This window comes from Hyperolius riggenbachi, chromosome 5, assembly GCF_040937935.1.
Source record: "Hyperolius riggenbachi isolate aHypRig1 chromosome 5, aHypRig1.pri, whole genome shotgun sequence".
NCBI classification, from domain to species: Eukaryota; Metazoa; Chordata; class Amphibia; order Anura; family Hyperoliidae; genus Hyperolius; species Hyperolius riggenbachi.
Genome location: NC_090650.1, coordinates 102,053,678 through 102,069,845, shown reverse-complemented (window position 1 = coordinate 102,069,845; position 16,168 = coordinate 102,053,678). Strand labels below are relative to the sequence as shown.

Genomic DNA, 16,168 nt, shown 5'->3' with positions numbered 1-16,168 from the left:
GATGGGAAGCCACTGAAAGCCACGCCTCCGGAACGTCACTGAACGTGATGCCACAGGACGCCGGGCGCACGTCCGTCTGAACCAGCCCTTAAGTCCAATGTACACGATACGATTCTTTGTTCATTCGATTACGATTCTATATACGATTCGATTAAATCCGACATGTCTGATTGGAATTCGATTCGATTCAGTTCGATTTGCAATTGCAAAACAATGGCAAATCGAATTGCATCGAATCGAATCCCAACCTGACATGTCGGATTTAATCGAATCGTAAATAGAATCGTAATCGAATCGTGCTAAGAATCTTATTGTGTATTGAAGCGTGTCTGAGTCAAAAACCTGGAACAAACATAATGATAATTTAGTAAAACCTGAATAAGATGAGTTAGGCCCCGTTTACCCTTAATCAGTTACTCTCAGTTATAACTGAAAGTACAATGGCTTTTCAAAGTAATACCCATGTTATCCTATGGCACCTTTCACACTTAACGCGTTTTAACTCAAATCTTTTTCACAATGCATTGCTATGGAGAAGGAAAAAAAACACGTACCGACTGATTAAGTGTAAACGGGGCCTAAGTGTATATGATCGGCTGCATGCTTGTTGACTATGTCTATGTTGTCTATGTCTTGTATGTGGCTAATGCTGGGAATACACCATGAGATTTTTTGGCAGATAGATGGTTCGATAGATAATTTCTGACATGTCCGATCTGATTTTCGATCATTTTTCTGATCAATTTCTCATAGAAGTGAATGGGAATCAATCAGAAAAACGATAGTAAAAGCGATCGGACAGTAAATCTGCTGAAAAATCTCACCGTGTATGCCCAGCATAAAAGTATTAGAAACACAGGATCAGAAGATCTGCCAGGCAACTGGTATTGTTTAAAAGGAAATAAATATGGCAGCCTTCATATCCCTCTTATCTCAGGTTCACTTTAAAAGCAACAAATACCTGTATATTGTTTGACTCTTCTATATAATGTTGTCTTATTGCGTCACATTTATGAAATATGCTCGTAGATTAGACCTCTCGCAATAAATGTATAATGACTATGTACAGTATAAGTAGTATGTTTCTATCCGCAGTACAGGTGACTTCAGACACCAAACAACCAGGCAAGGAAGATCGTCTGACACTGACCACTGGAAGCCCATGTTTGCAGGGACCTATGCACATAAAAAGTTAACAATGACGGCAGTCAGGTTAAATGGCTAATTGTATATTAATGGGGCAGTCATGAAAGCCTATACTCACACCAGCTCAAAGAACAAAAAAGGCACAAAGATAATCTATTCAGTAGTTTCACAAGTGTGGTATATCATATAGCTGGCTATCATTCTCTGTACATTTTAGCTAATAGCACCTTAATTGTTGAAAGCTCCACATTCAGTAATAGTGATCATGTGCATTGTCTCCTGAGATTGCAGAGTCAATTAGAATATCAGATTCTGCTCTGTGAAAAGGTAGCTCTGCTAAAATCACAGCCCCGTAAAAATTAAATCTGTTTACAAACTCGCTGTTTAGAGGGAACAGCCCCAAAGTGCCCATACCCTGCTGGACATGGATGTTCCTGATAAAGGTAGGAATGCCAGGATGGCCGGAGACCAAGATGAACATCAAGCTCACATAACTGCTGGCAAGATTAGCTGTAAAATGCTGCATTATATATAAAAATCAATGCAACCACTATGCACATGAACTCTTCCACCAGTATCTCTCAGTGTCTTACCAAAACATAACTTAAAGTGGACCCAAACTAAAAATACAAGATTTCAGAAATAAAATCTATTTTCTAAATTATAATAATAAATAGCATCCTTTTTTCAGCTGCATGATGACAAATATAAAATATTTTACATTTATTGGAGAAACCCCTCTCTTCCTTTCATATTGCCGGCAAATAATCAGGCAAACTGGTGGAGTAGATGGTGTCCAGCAAAGGAGGAATTGCTAATGGCTGCCACCTGTATAACCCTAGTTATGCAAAGAGGAGGGTGAAAAGCATGCACTGAAATGCTCATAGGCTTGAAGGAGTGTTTATTTATATTTGTATGTGTCAGAGTGGTGCAACTAAATATTTTGAATTAAAAAATTTTTTGGTTTGGGTCCGCTTTAAAGAGAAACTCCAGTGAACATTTTACTGTTGGCAGGTGATGTAGCTGCTGCATGGTTTTTGCCAGTTGGAAACAGCTGTAAATAGCTATTTCCCAGAAAAGTTCAAACTTTTCTTGTGGGAGGGGTTACTTGTGGGAGGGGTTTCACTACAATATCAGTCATACAGCGCCCTTTGATGGTCTGTTTGTGAAAAGGAATAGATTTCTCATGTAAAAGGGGGTATCAGCTACTGAGTGGGATAAAGTTCAATTTTTGGTCAGAGTTTCTATTTAAGTATCTCAGAAAGATCCAAAGATTTCCCAGCTAATACAGTTAGTTTCCATTTTGGCAGACAGCAGCAGCTTTAATGTTAGAAGAGGTGTGAAACGTACATCCCATTACAGTCAGCATATCTCAAAGGAGTCCTAATTCCCAACTTGTACTTTTGAATTGTTCATTTTATTCTCTGGTCACGTAAACATGAAGAAGAACTGCTATATGGTCAGATACTTACTGAACCATACAGAAATATCCTGATGCCACCTACCCCATCCTGTTCTACTACTCCAGATTCTTGCTGAGTCCTGTCCCATTTTGCTCTACCACCACTGATTCCATCTGACTCTTGTCCCATCCTGCTCTACCACCAATGATTACATCTGACTCCTGTCTTATCCTGCTCTACCACCAATGATTCCATCTGACTCTTGTCCCATCCTGCTCTGCCACCAATGATTCCATCTGACTCTTGTCCCATCCTGCTCTACCACCAATGATTCCATTTGACTCCTATCCCATCCTGCTCTACCACCACTGATTCCATCTGACTCCTGTCCCATCCTGCTTTACCACCACTGATTCCATCTGACTCCTGTCCCATCCTGCTCTAAAACCACTGATTCCATCTGTCTCCTGCCCCATTCTGCTCTACCACCACTGATTACAGCTGACTCCTATCCCATTCTGCTCTACCACCACTGATTACAGCTGACTCCTGTCCCATTCTGCTCTACCACCACTGATTCCATCTGTCTCCTGTCCCATTCTGCTCTACCACCACTGATTCCATCTGTCTCCTGTCCCAATCTGCTCTACCACCACTGATTACAGCTGACTCCTGTCCCATTCTGCTCTACCACCAATGATTCCATCTGACTCCTATCCCATTCTGCTCTACCACCACTGATTACAGCTGACTCCATTCCCACCATGCTCTATCCCAACTTACCTGACACCTGCTTCCATCCAGCTCTACCATTTCTTATCACTGCTGATTCCTGTGCCACCCCACTCCACACCACTGATTCATAAAGTTCTTTGATCCTCTTGTTAAAAGAGTCATTATTACACAGCAAACAGTTGATACAAATGAAACATCAAAAAAAACATCCTTTAAGTCACCCTTTGTGCTCCCATCCACGTGGGCAGCTACTAGCTGCTGTGGTTAGACTACACATCCGTGCATAAGAAATACTGAGCTATACTTCATGGTTTTCGCCGAAAGTACAGTGCCGCAAGGCAACGCTACACAGAAAGCTGATCCATCGTTTGAATCTAGGGTAAGCTAGCAAACTGGCATTTCTGCTGACAGGAGGTAAAAACGCCAGTTCATACATGTACCCCATTGTTTCTTCAATGGTTTTTGATAAAGTATCCGGATAGAGGATTAAGGTATATTGTAATACATCATAAAGAAAGGAATGGGGAAAATAATGAAATCTGACTGCCTTTAGCACTTATGTCCACTCCCTGGTATTGAAATAGAAACTCAGGTTTAGGGATGGATTGTAGCAACTAATACTTTGATAGACTGGGAGACAGCTACCTGATTATACTTCTCATGTCAACTGAAAATGATTTGCCAAAAACCTTACCAGTTTAACGCATTTATCTCACTAATGCCAATGAGCAGGTTTCCCCTAAAATCATCCTTTATCCTCTAATCCCAATGATTTCAGTCTGTACAGGCCAGCATCTTTAAAAAGGATCATTATCCAAATTGTGCATAATCCTATTCATGTCTAAAATTGATTTTAGCAATGAAGTGAAATTTGGAGTCTCAACCATAGACATTCAAAGCTACTTATTAAATATTCCATACTTAGAACGCTAGCGGTCAAACATGTTGCTTTCATCTCTGGCCACTTTATTAAATGCACTGTATACTCATTGTATTTACTATCAATAATGACTGTTTTAGGTGAGACTTAAAGAGGAATGTTACCAGGCATTTTCTCCCACAATGCACTGAGGTGCACAGTCATGGCAATGACACCACACTGTGGGAGGGGTTTAACTTCAATCTCAGCCACACAGACATCCCTGATGAGCTATTCAAGGAAAGATAAAGACTCTTGCATATTCCAGTTGGAACTGTAGTGAAAATAATGCAATTAATAAAATTGCCTATTATTATTTTTTTTTTACAATATTCATTATAGATAATTTAGTCAGTGTTTGCCCATTGTAAAATAATTCCTCTCCCTGATTTACATTCTGAAATTTATCACAAGTGATGACATCTTTCAGTCCTGTCAAGTGGTCTCTGCGGAATGTTTGTTTACAGTAGAAAATGCACTTGATCTTTCAGAATGCTCTGGGAGAATTCCGCATAGCAAAACAGCCTAGGCTGTGACGTCATTAAGAGGGCGGGGTTATATACCAATATACAGCAGTATATAAATAAAGAAAGTGTTTCTGATGCTGAAATCATAAAAATTACCGTAAAAGTCAGTATACTGAATAATTTACTGCATCCCACTATACAAGGATGCGAAAGTTTGGGCAAACCCTGTTAATCGTCATGATTTTCCTGTATAAATGGTTGGTTGTTATGATAAAAACTGTCAGTTAAATATATCATATAGGAGACACACACAGTGATATTTGAGAAGTGAAATAAAGTTTATTGGATTTACAGAAAGTGTGCAATAATTGTTTAAATACAATTAGGCAGGTGCATACATTTGGGCAGTGTTGACATTTTATTGATTCTAAAACCTTTAGAACTAATTATTGGAACTCAAATTGGCTCGATAAGCTCAGTGACCCCTGACCTACATACACAGGTGAATCCAATTATAAGAATGAGTATCTAAGGGGGTCAATTGTAAGTTTCCCTCCTCTTTCAATTTTCTCTGAAGAGTAGCAACATGGGGGTCTCAAAACAACTCTCAAATGACCTGAAGCCAAAGATTGTTCACCATCATGGTTTAGGGGAAGGATACAGAAAGCTGTCTCAGAGATTTCAGCTGTCTATTTCCACAGTTGGGAACATATTGGGGAAATGGAAGAACACATGCTCAGTTCAAGTTAAGGCTCAAAGTGGCAGACCAATAAAAAAATCACTGTGCATTGTTCAACTATTTGGCGCACTTTACACAAGGGGATGCTGTATGTGAGAGTGATGCAGAGGAAGCATTTTCTCCACCCACAGCACAAACAGAGCCACTTGAGGTATGCTAAATCTCATTTGGACAAGCCAGCTTAATTTTGGAATAAGGTGCTGTGGACTGATGAAACTAAAATTGAGTTATTTGGGCATAACAAGGGGCGTTATGCATGGAGGAAAAACAACACAACATTCCAAGAAAAACACCTGCTACCTACAGTAAAATATGGTGGTGGTTCCATTATGCTGTGTGGCTGTGTGGCCAGTGCAGGGACTGGAAATCTTGTCAAAGTCGAGGTATGCATGGATTCCACTCAGTATCAGTAGATTCTGGAGACCAATGTCCAGGAATCAGTGACAAAGCTGAAGCTGCGCCAGGGCTGTATCTTTCAACAAGACAACGACTCTAAACACTGCTGAAAATCCAAGAAGGCATTCATGCAGAGGAAAAAGTACCACGTTCTGGAATGGCCATCTCAATCCTCAGACCTGAATATAATTGAAAATCTGTGGTGTGAGTTAAAGAGAGCTGTCCATGCTCGGAAGCCATCAAACCTGAATGAACTAGAGATGTTTTGTAAAGAGGAATGCTCCAAAATACCTTCAAGCAGAATCCAGACTCTCACTGGAACCTACAGGAATTCTTTAGAGGCTGTAATTTCTGCAAAAGGAGGATCTACTAAATATTGATTTAATTTATTTTTTGTGGTGCTCAAATGTATGCGCCTGCCTAATTTTGTTTAAACAATTATTGCACACTTTCTGTAAACCCAATAAACTTAATTTCACTTCTCAAATATCACTGTGTGTGTCTCCTATAAGATATATTTAACTGAGATTTTTTATCTTAACAACCAAGAATTTATACAATCATGACGATTAACAAGGTTGCCTAAACTTTCGCATCCTACTATACGTCACTACAGTGCCTCTTTAAAGCACCTAGTCTTCTGGTGTCCCCTCTGTAATGTCCACAGGAATGCACAACCGGATGCACAAAAGCAGCAGACCCAGCCAGAAAGCTGGCTATTACGGAGGGGACACCAGAAGACCGGGTGACAGCGGAACTGCGCTAAGGGACACAGAGACTTCTAGGGGCTGGAGGAAGCCCCAGGTAAGTACAGCTGCAATACTTTACTACACCTCATGTATCCTTTAACATACATAGTCATTTTGGTGATGTGAGCATGTAAGGGGGCTTTGCTATTAACTGTTAAAGTCGGCACGTTACAATTACGCAAAATTACAGTTCCTGATTACGGTTACAAACAAAACTGACCATTCTTCCAAAAATTTTGCATTATGATTTTGCATCATGATTGCGATGCAAAATTACGATTATGCGAAATTCTTGCTTATCACTGTTGCCCATAGCTACTTCTGGTGCAACGTATCCACCCCTGCATGTGACTGGGACGGTAAAATGGAGCAGAGCAGACCCAGAACTGTCCACTCTGCGCCGAACAAATTGGTTGGAAATGGCACCAGAGCCTAAGGCCCCGTTTACACTTAATCAGTTGGTACGTCTGTTTTTTTCCTTCTCCATAGCAATGCATTGTGAAAAAGATTTCAGTTAAAACGCGTTAAGTGTGAAAGGTGCCATAGGATAATATGGGTATTACTTTGAAAATCCGTTGTCACTTTGGTTATAACTGAGAAAAACTGATTAAGTGTAAACGGGGCATTAAGGCCTTAAAGAGGAATTCCAGTGAAACTTGAGGACCCACCCTTTACCCCCCCTTAAGGACCAGCGTTATTTTTTTTGATCTGTGCTGGGTGGGCTCTGCAGCCCCCAGCACAGATCAGGGTGCAGGCAGAGCGATCAGATCGCCCCCCTTTTTTTCCCCCTATGGGGATGATGTGCAGGGGGGGTCTGATCGCTCCTCCTGTCTGGCATGTTGCGGGGGGGGGGGGGGAGCACCTCAAAGCCCCCCTCCGCGGCGAAATTCCCCCCTCCCTCTCCTATCTGCTCATCCCCGGTGATCGGGGCTGCACAGGACGCTATCCGTCCTGTGCAGCCAGTGACAGGCTGTCCACTGTCACATGGCGGCGATCCCCGGCCGCTGATTGACCGGGGATCGCCGATCTGCCTTACGGCGCTGCTGCGCAGCAGCGCCGTACAATGTAAACAAAGCGGATTATTTCCGCTTGTGTTTACATTTAGCCTGCGAGCCGCGATCGGCGGCCCGCAGGCTATTCACGGAGCCCCCCGCCGTGAATTGACAGGAAGCAGCCGCTCGCTCGAGCGGCTGCTTCCTGATTAATCAGCCTGCAGCTGGTGACGCAATACTGCGTCGCTGGTCCTGCAGCTGCCACTTTGCCGACGCGCGGTATGAGTGCGTTACCAGTAAGGCCCCGTTTACACTTAATCAGTTGCTCTCAGTTATAACTGAAAGGACAACTGATTTTCAAAGTAATGCCCATGTTTTCCTATGGCACAGTTCACACTTAAAGAAAACCTGAACTGAAAATTAAAAGTCAAAATAAGCATACACAAGTCATACTTACCTTCCATGTAGTCTACTCCTCAGTGACTTTCTCCTGTCCCGCGTCCTGTTTGTTCACTGTGATCAAGGGAATTTTCCATCCTCCATTTTGAAAATGGGCATTACCCATAACAGTTTTCTGGTCAGCACACAGTTAAACTGTAACATCGCCCACTTGAGCCATAGGGAAACATGGACATTGCCTGGTACATCAGTTTTCCTCTCAGCTTTAACTGACAGCAACTGATATTTTCCTGACAGCAACTGATATATTTCAGATCTGACAAAATATTGTCAAAACTGGAAGGGATCATTGTCAGAAGAAAATGGTGAGCTTCTGAGAGGAACTGATGGCAAGGTAACTATTCAATGTTCATTTGAAGTTACCTCATGTGTTTATTTTAAATATTTTTTACTCGGTACAGGTTCTCTTTAAAGAGGAACCCTAGTGAAAATAATGTAATAAAAAAGTGCTTCATTTTTACAATAATTATGAATAAATGATTTAGTCAGTGTTTGCTCATTGTAAAATCTTTTCTCTCCGGATTTACATTCTGACATTTATTACTTTGTGACATTTTTACTGTTGGCAGATGATGCAGCTGCTGCATGCTTTTTTGGCAGTTGGAAACAGCTGTAAACAGCTATTTCCCACAATGCAGCAAGGTTCACAGACAGGAAACTGCCAGGAGTAGGTACTCAGAGTTTCTTGTGGGAGGGGTTTCACCACAATATCAGTCATACAGCGCCCCCTGATGGTCTGTTTGTGAAAAGGAATAGATTTCTCATGTAAAAAGGGGTATCAGCTACTGATTGGGATAAAGTTCAATTCTTGGTCGGAGTTTCTCTTTAACGCATTTTAACTGAAATCTTTTTCCCAATGCAGTGCTATGGAGAAGAAGAAAAAAACGCATACCAACTAATTAAGTGTAAACGGGGCATGTACGCATGTTTGTGTTAAGTGGGCATGGGTTTACCAGCACTGGTATAACTGTCAATGTTACTGAGGATAGTATGAAAAACATTGCAAGAAACCTCTGGAAAACCTCCTATGAATTATTTTCAAAAGATTTATAACTGTGTGCAGCCAGTCTCCTGAGTCACGCACCTCGGCCAGCTTAGCCAAATCAGGTGTGGAGATACTTGTGTGACCTAATGACTACTAAAAAGAAGTAATTCTGTCGCTGCTCTTGTCTCCACTGCAGAGATTTCACCTCATCTCCAGCTTTCTGTGACCCAGTCACTGGCAGAGTTCTTAGCTGGAGCCTGCACAGAAATACTAATCTGACAGAGGTTGTAACCCTTTCCCACTCTATTCAAAACTAAAATGAAAAATATTGGCCGGAGTCGTACTTAAAAGATATCATAACCAGGGGCGTAACTAGAAATCACTGGGCCCCCCTGCGAATATTTGGATGAGGCCCCCCCCATAGGTGCCAAATAATCGTAATGGGGCAGCGTTTCACTGTAAATTAATTGTAAAGTGGGCAGCATTTTACCAGACAATCGTAATGTGGGCCAGAAAATCGTAATGTGGGCAGAGTTCACCAGAAAATCGTAATGTGGGCCTTTAGAAAATCATAATGTGGGCAGAGTTCACCAGAAAATCGTAATGTGGGCACCAGTCACCAGAAAATAGTAACGTGAGCAGCAGTCACCAGAAAATTGTAACGTGGGCAGCATTTACCAGACAATCGTAATGTGGGCAGCGTTCACCAGAATATCGTAATGTGGGACAGAAAATCGTAATGTGGGCAGAGTTCACCAGAAAATTGTAACATGGACAGCATTCACCAGACAATCGTAACTTGGGCAGTGTTCACCAGAAAATCGTAATGTGGGCCAGAAAATCGTAATGTGGGCAGCGTTCACCAGAAAATCGTAACGTGGACAGCATTCACCAGACAATCGTAACGTGGGCAGTGTTCACCAGAAAATCGTAATGTGGGCCAGAAAATCGCAATGTGGGCAGCAGTCACCAGAAAATCGCCATGTGGGCAGCAGTCACCAGAAAATTGCAATGTGGGCATCAGTCACCAGAAAATCCTAATGTGGGCAGCAGTCACCAGAATATCGTAATGTGGGCAGCAGTCACCAGAAAATCCTAATGTGGGCAGCAGTCACCAGAATATCGTAATGTGGGCAGCAGTCACCAGAAAATCCTAATGTGGGCAGCAGTCACCAGAATATCGTAATGTGGGCAGCAGTCACCAGAAAATCCTAATGTGGGCAGCAGTCAGTCACCAGAATGTCGTAATGTGGGCAGCAGACACCAGAAAATCCTAATGTGGGCAGCAGTCACCAGAAAATCGCAATGTGGGCAGCAGTCAACAGAAAATCGCAATGTGGGCAGCAGTCACCAGAAAATCGCAATGTGGGCAGCAGTCACCAGAAAATCCTAATGTGGGCAGCAGTCACCAGAAAATCGTAATGTGGGCAGCAGACACCAGAAAATCGCAATGTGGGCAGCAGACACCTGAAAATCGCAATGTGGGCAGCAGACACCTGAAAATCGCAATGTGGGCAGCAGACACCTGAAAATCGTAATGTGGGCAGCAGACACCTGAAAATCGTAATGTGGGCAGCAGACACCTGAAAATCGTAATGAGGGCAGCAGACACCTGAAAATCGTAATGAGGGCAGCAGACATCTGAAAATCGTAATGTGGGCAGCAGACACCTGAAAATCGTAATGTGGGCAGCAGACACCAGAAAATCATGATGTGGGCAGCAGACACCAGAAAATCGCAATGTGGGCAGCAGACACCAGAAAATCGTAATGAGGGCAGCAGACATCTGAAAATCGTAATGTGGGCAGCAGACACCTGAAAATCGTAATGTGGGCAGCAGACACCAGAAAGTCATGATGTGGGCAGCAGACACCAGAAAATCGCAATGTGGGCAGCAGTGACCAGAAAATCGCAATGTGGGCAGCAGTGACCAGAAAATCGTAATGTGGGCAGCAGACACCAGAAAATCGCAATGTGGGCAGCAGTGACCAGAAAATCGTAATGTGGGCAGCAGACAGAAAATCATAATGTGGGCAGCAGACACCTGAAAATCACAATGTGGGCAGCAGTGACCAGAAAATCGCAATGTGGGCAGCAGACACCAGAAAATCGTAATGTGGGCAGCAGACACCTGAAAATCACAATGTGGGCAGCAGACACCTGAAAATCGTAATATGCCCCCCCCCCCCCCCTGGGGCCCGCTCGGAGTTTTGTGGGTGCTGGAGGGGTGGCAGCATGAGGGGAAAGCCTTGCCCACAGTCGGCGGGGAGAGGGGTAGTTCCCCCCTCTCCCTCACCTCGGGGCTCTCCCCTCTGTGCTCCCCTCCAGCTCGTAAGTGTCTGTGGGGCTGTGGTGGGCAGCGAGCGGCGGGCAGATACATACCTGCTTCCGTGCGTTCCATCAGAGACTTCTCCCTCTAGCGGCTGACGTCACTTCCGGAAGTGACGTCAGCCGCTAGAGGGAGAAGTCTCCGATGGAACGCACGGAAGCAGGTATGTATCTGCCCGCCGCTCGCTGCCCACCACAGCCCCACAGACACTTACGAGCTGGAGGGGAGCACAGAGGGGAGAGCCCCGAGGTGAGGGAGAGGGGGGAACTACCCCTCTCCCCGCCGACTGTGGGCAAGGCTTTCCCCTCATGCTGCCACCCCTCCAGCACCCACAAAACGGCCCCAAGCGGGCCCCAGGGGGGGGCCGGGCCCCCCCGCGGGCGCAGGGGCTGCAGGGCCTATTCCTACGCCCCTGATCATAACTCCATCTCCTCTCCAACGAAACGTTTCAGCCATAATAGTAATCTGGCCTCGTGCCTCTCCTATGGCAGGACTGATTATGTTTCTTTGGCTGTGGTTATGAAATCAAAAGGTGACTGAACTGAGTTTCACATGGGAAGATAACTTGGCCACATTACTTATCATATTCTTTCCAAAAGAAAAACTTCTGGCATCGTTCATTTGTTATCCCCTTCATAATGAATGTGCATTGGCAGCTGACAAGGCCTCAGTGAAGAGCTGCAGCGCTCTGAGCGTGATAGTGTGGCTGGAATAGCCGTTCCTCTCTGTCCATAGCTGGTATTTCCTTCCTCTCTCTCTCTCCACACACAGCCTCGCAACAATGTTTGTTTTCATAAATTCCAAATGGTAAACTCATTTGAATTCCACCGGTGGAGGAACGCCAGAATTTTATGAGCAGCGACCGATTACAGGCTTATTAACCATTCAGAGATTACATCACATAGCATTATTGTTGAGCGATTACATCAACGCTGGAGGATTCCAGCCCAGCAAACTCCTGGAATTCAGAGGAAAACTATTTGTCATCGTGTATTACGTTCTCAGATAGAACATGCTGTAAAGCAGTGCATGCAAATGACAATTTGCTTCCCTTGTTTTAATAGGTGGAATAAGCGGGAAGCTGAAAGAGTAAACACTTCATAAGATTTTTACAGGCCGCCACAGTCAGCTGGTACAATAAAGAGGGCCTAGGTTTGGAGCTAGTTTGGTTGAGGTGACTCATTAGTTTGCTTGCACTGCAGAGGGACATCCCCAGCGTCATTGCACACTAACACAGATGAAGAGGCTAAAAAAACACTATATCAGCTGTCCTACCATGTTCCAGGAGATAGTAATAATTAAAAAAATATCATCAATTATATCTTTCTCCTTCCAGGAGGAAACAGCATTCTGCAATGGATACGCCTATTTATAAATGGAGGCAGTCTGAAAAAAAAATGGCTATTTCTTCTCAAATTGTCTAATAGTCCCATTCAACGTAGTGGCCTATGTCAAACTACTTGTTGCGCATACATGTTATTCAGCCACCGGGAGTTCTGGGTTCAGGGTAAAACCGATAAAAGGCTCATCCTGCTCTTGCACAATTCCTGGCGGCGTTAATTACTATTCCCCCTTCAGGTCACCATGGATAGTGGTGAAAGATGTAATCCAGCTTCCAGACAAATCGCCGCACATACCCGACACAATCGCCGTCACCTGGGCCACCCACTCTGCTATCTCTATGACGGCAGAGTTCCTGTGAGCCAGTTAGGAGACGCTTTCATTGGCTCCTGACCCTGTCTTTCAATGTAAGCCAATGGGAGTTGCTTACATTGAAAGACAGGCCAGGAGCCAATAAAATCGGCTCCTGACTTGATCACAGGGCTCTGCTGTCATAGAGATAGGCAGAGCAAGTGAGCTGCAGTGAGAGACAGCGGCGAGGTTGGCGGGAGCAACGAAAATGGCGGATGCATGCAGCGGCGGTTAATTGAAATCTACGCCCTGGCAGCCAGATAGCCATCAAAACAGGGCATAGATTTCAATCATCAAGGTCCGGCAGTAGTTAAAGGAAAGCACAGAGACAACGAAAACCCAAATTGCGCAATATGTTCTGAAAATAAGGAGTAATGATATGTATGACAAATGGTTGCTCACAATGGTGGCTTGCATAAGGGGCAACCGACCACTTGAAGCAGGTGGAGATGTATAAGTCCACTCCACTCGTGGTGCCCATTCCTGGACTGGATGTGGACGCTCTCTTGGGAAAAAAACACAGGCACAGGCCTACACAATGGCATAAACCAGGTGGGGCCAAGTGTACTCCTCGAACCCAAAATGGTAATGGGTGTAAAGCACAAAAGGGGTTAAGAGGCACCCAAGGATGGCTAAAATTACGTTAAAAACACATAAAACAAAAAAGGAGGAGGTGGCTAACCTCAATAACAATAGTCTCATAAGACAATAACTCTTTTTTTTTAGCAAGGCAACACGTTTCATGGGTTTGAGCCCCCCTCCCCCTTAGGCCAATTAAAGTGCTGAAGGGTTAAGCAGCCAGAACAATGAGCACCTCAGTATATTTTGTGTCTGACAAAGGGCACTATAGTGCCATTAAAGAATGGATTTCTGGCGATCTTATATTACAGAGAACAAGCATGGTAGCATGAAACGGACATTGGCTGGTCCAGAGCCTGGATGCCCACTAGCTTTCTATGTTGCTGTTCATCAACTCATTGCATGTAAGTGTGCAGTTTTGCATGCAGTTCCAGCCTCTGCTTTTTCTTGTCCCTGAATGACATCTCATCTGGTTCACTGGAGCACGTATGCTCCTTAAACAACATACATTTGTTTGTGAAATGGATAGACTGTAATTTAGAAATAGGCATACCCCGTCCCTAGGACCCTCAAGGCCACAGTGAGTGCCGATTTGTATTTCTATCATAGTATTATTCTACAGTATTTATAAAAAAAAAAACCTGCTAATTAGTAGGGATGGTAAATGAAGTTCAAATAATAATAAGTTGATTTAAATCTTATGCTAGACTTAAGGTGGCCACAAACCATACAGTTTTTTAAATATCTTCAATTCAAGAATTGCAATTCATTTTTCTGACTGATTGTAACATTTCAAAAATCTGACCAATGTACTACACACAACATTTTTCCACAATTCTGAAAAAAATGATTGCTTAGGTCTGTACATCAGGAAATTGTCAATCTACCCTACGCCATTTAATTTTCATATAAACTGATCAGAAAAATCCAACACTCCCGATCTTCTTCAGATCAGATAAAAATGGGAAATTCAATCAGATTTCTTAAATGAATAAAAAGAAAAAAAAAAAAGCTTTACATTTTTCTGTATAACCGATTGTTTTTATCGAATTGCCGTAAAATTGGATCATTTTATTGTATGGCGTGTGGCCAACTTTATGCAGATGTATGCAGCTTGGCAATGAACCAACCAATTGTAACCACTGCTGGATCTGAATAGTTTATTTTCAAATGCATATATTTGCATAAAATTAGCAAAGAAGACTGCTGGGGAGTTTAACCTCCTTGGCGGTAACCCCGAGCTACGGTCGGGGCGAAAACCACAGCTCAGAGCGGTAACCCCCGACCTGCACTCGGGGTAGCTGCCGGAGGTTCTATGCAGAGCAATGCGTGCAGCGAACTCACCTCTCGGGGATCCCGACGTCGGCTGCAATTCTTCTTCCGTTTCTCCGAGGCTCTGCTTCCCCCTGGCATGACGACAGCCGGCAACTTTAGGGCTGCAGCGCCACCCAGAGGGTAGAGGGAAAACTGCAGCTCTGGAGCCCAGGGAGGTGAGTGATTGCTGGGGCTGCTGCAGATCTCCATAGCGACATGATTTTTTCCAGGTTTCAGGGTCTAAAAGCATGCAAAAAAAATTGCACTGCTTTTAGACCCTAAAATGCGGAAAGAATCATTATGCCAAGGGGGTTAATTACTGTGGGCATACTTATATTGCATGATAACCTGAGTTGTCTGTGTTTTACCTGTACGGCTGCTGCGGTATTTACATGATGGTTCCACTTCTTTCATTGTGGTTGTTAATGTATTCTGTATTGTGCTGAATGAAAAAGGATTGTAAGAGTTCTTAGTAGTTTTAGGAAGGCTAATAAGTGACTCAGCACTCTGGACTCCACCGATACCAGAAATATGACTGATATGTAGACTGACCCTTTTTGTCCCTAAATGGTCTGATGATTGGAAGTGAAGTCCAGCCTGGTTGCACTATTTGTGACCATAAGCAGCCCTATTTTCACAATTCGTTTTTAAAACACTTGAGTAAGATTCATGAAGTACACGTAACAAACTAATGTCTTTTTGTGTGTTTTTACATAATCCTGCATAAGGAACTAGTCTTCTTTTCAGGCTAATTTCACATACAGTATGGTGCAGTGCGATTGTCCTGCAGCAGGGGAGCTCATGGCATTAGTTCCCCTTGTACGTTACCCTGTGGCAGAGTGCGCCGACAGGGGAATATGCATAGCCCCGCCCCGAACAGTGACATGCTCCTTGCTGCACGACCAGTGCATGCACGCCGTCCTGACACCAGAACAATCTAAATAGATTGTTCCGGTGCCAAGACTCCAATGAAAATGCCTGTCACACTGTACCACGCGTACAGCTCTGCAATGCACTGCAGAGTCTGCATTGCTTTTGCATCCTCGGAAGCACTTCCACCACATAGTATCGCACCACGGGTAGTATGGCCAGTCTAATAGAGAGGATTAATGGTCACTGCGATGGGGGAGAGGTTGGGGAGCGTACTGCAATGCAAAGCAACACATTTTGTGTGAAAAGGGCCTAAATGTAATGAAAAAAATTCTACTCTTAGAGAAACATTTCAGTCTCAACAAAAATATTAGCAGACTTTCCAATGGCATAA

At 43.7% G+C, this 16,168-nt stretch overlaps 1 protein-coding gene across 8 annotated transcripts in view; it reads right to left on the bottom strand.

The window, feature by feature from the left end:
• The window catches only part of CREB5 (cAMP responsive element binding protein 5), an 839,414-nt gene that overhangs the window by 464,519 nt on the left and 358,727 nt on the right, over positions 1-16,168 (bottom strand). The window contains exon 1 of one of the 8 annotated variants that reach the window (XM_068236071.1): positions 375-395. The exons of the other annotated variants lie outside the window; for them this stretch is intronic. The gene's annotated coding sequence lies outside the window, so the exon portion shown is untranslated. Of the gene's footprint in view, positions 1-374; positions 396-16,168 lie in introns of those variants that run through there. 8 annotated transcript variants of the gene reach the window in all.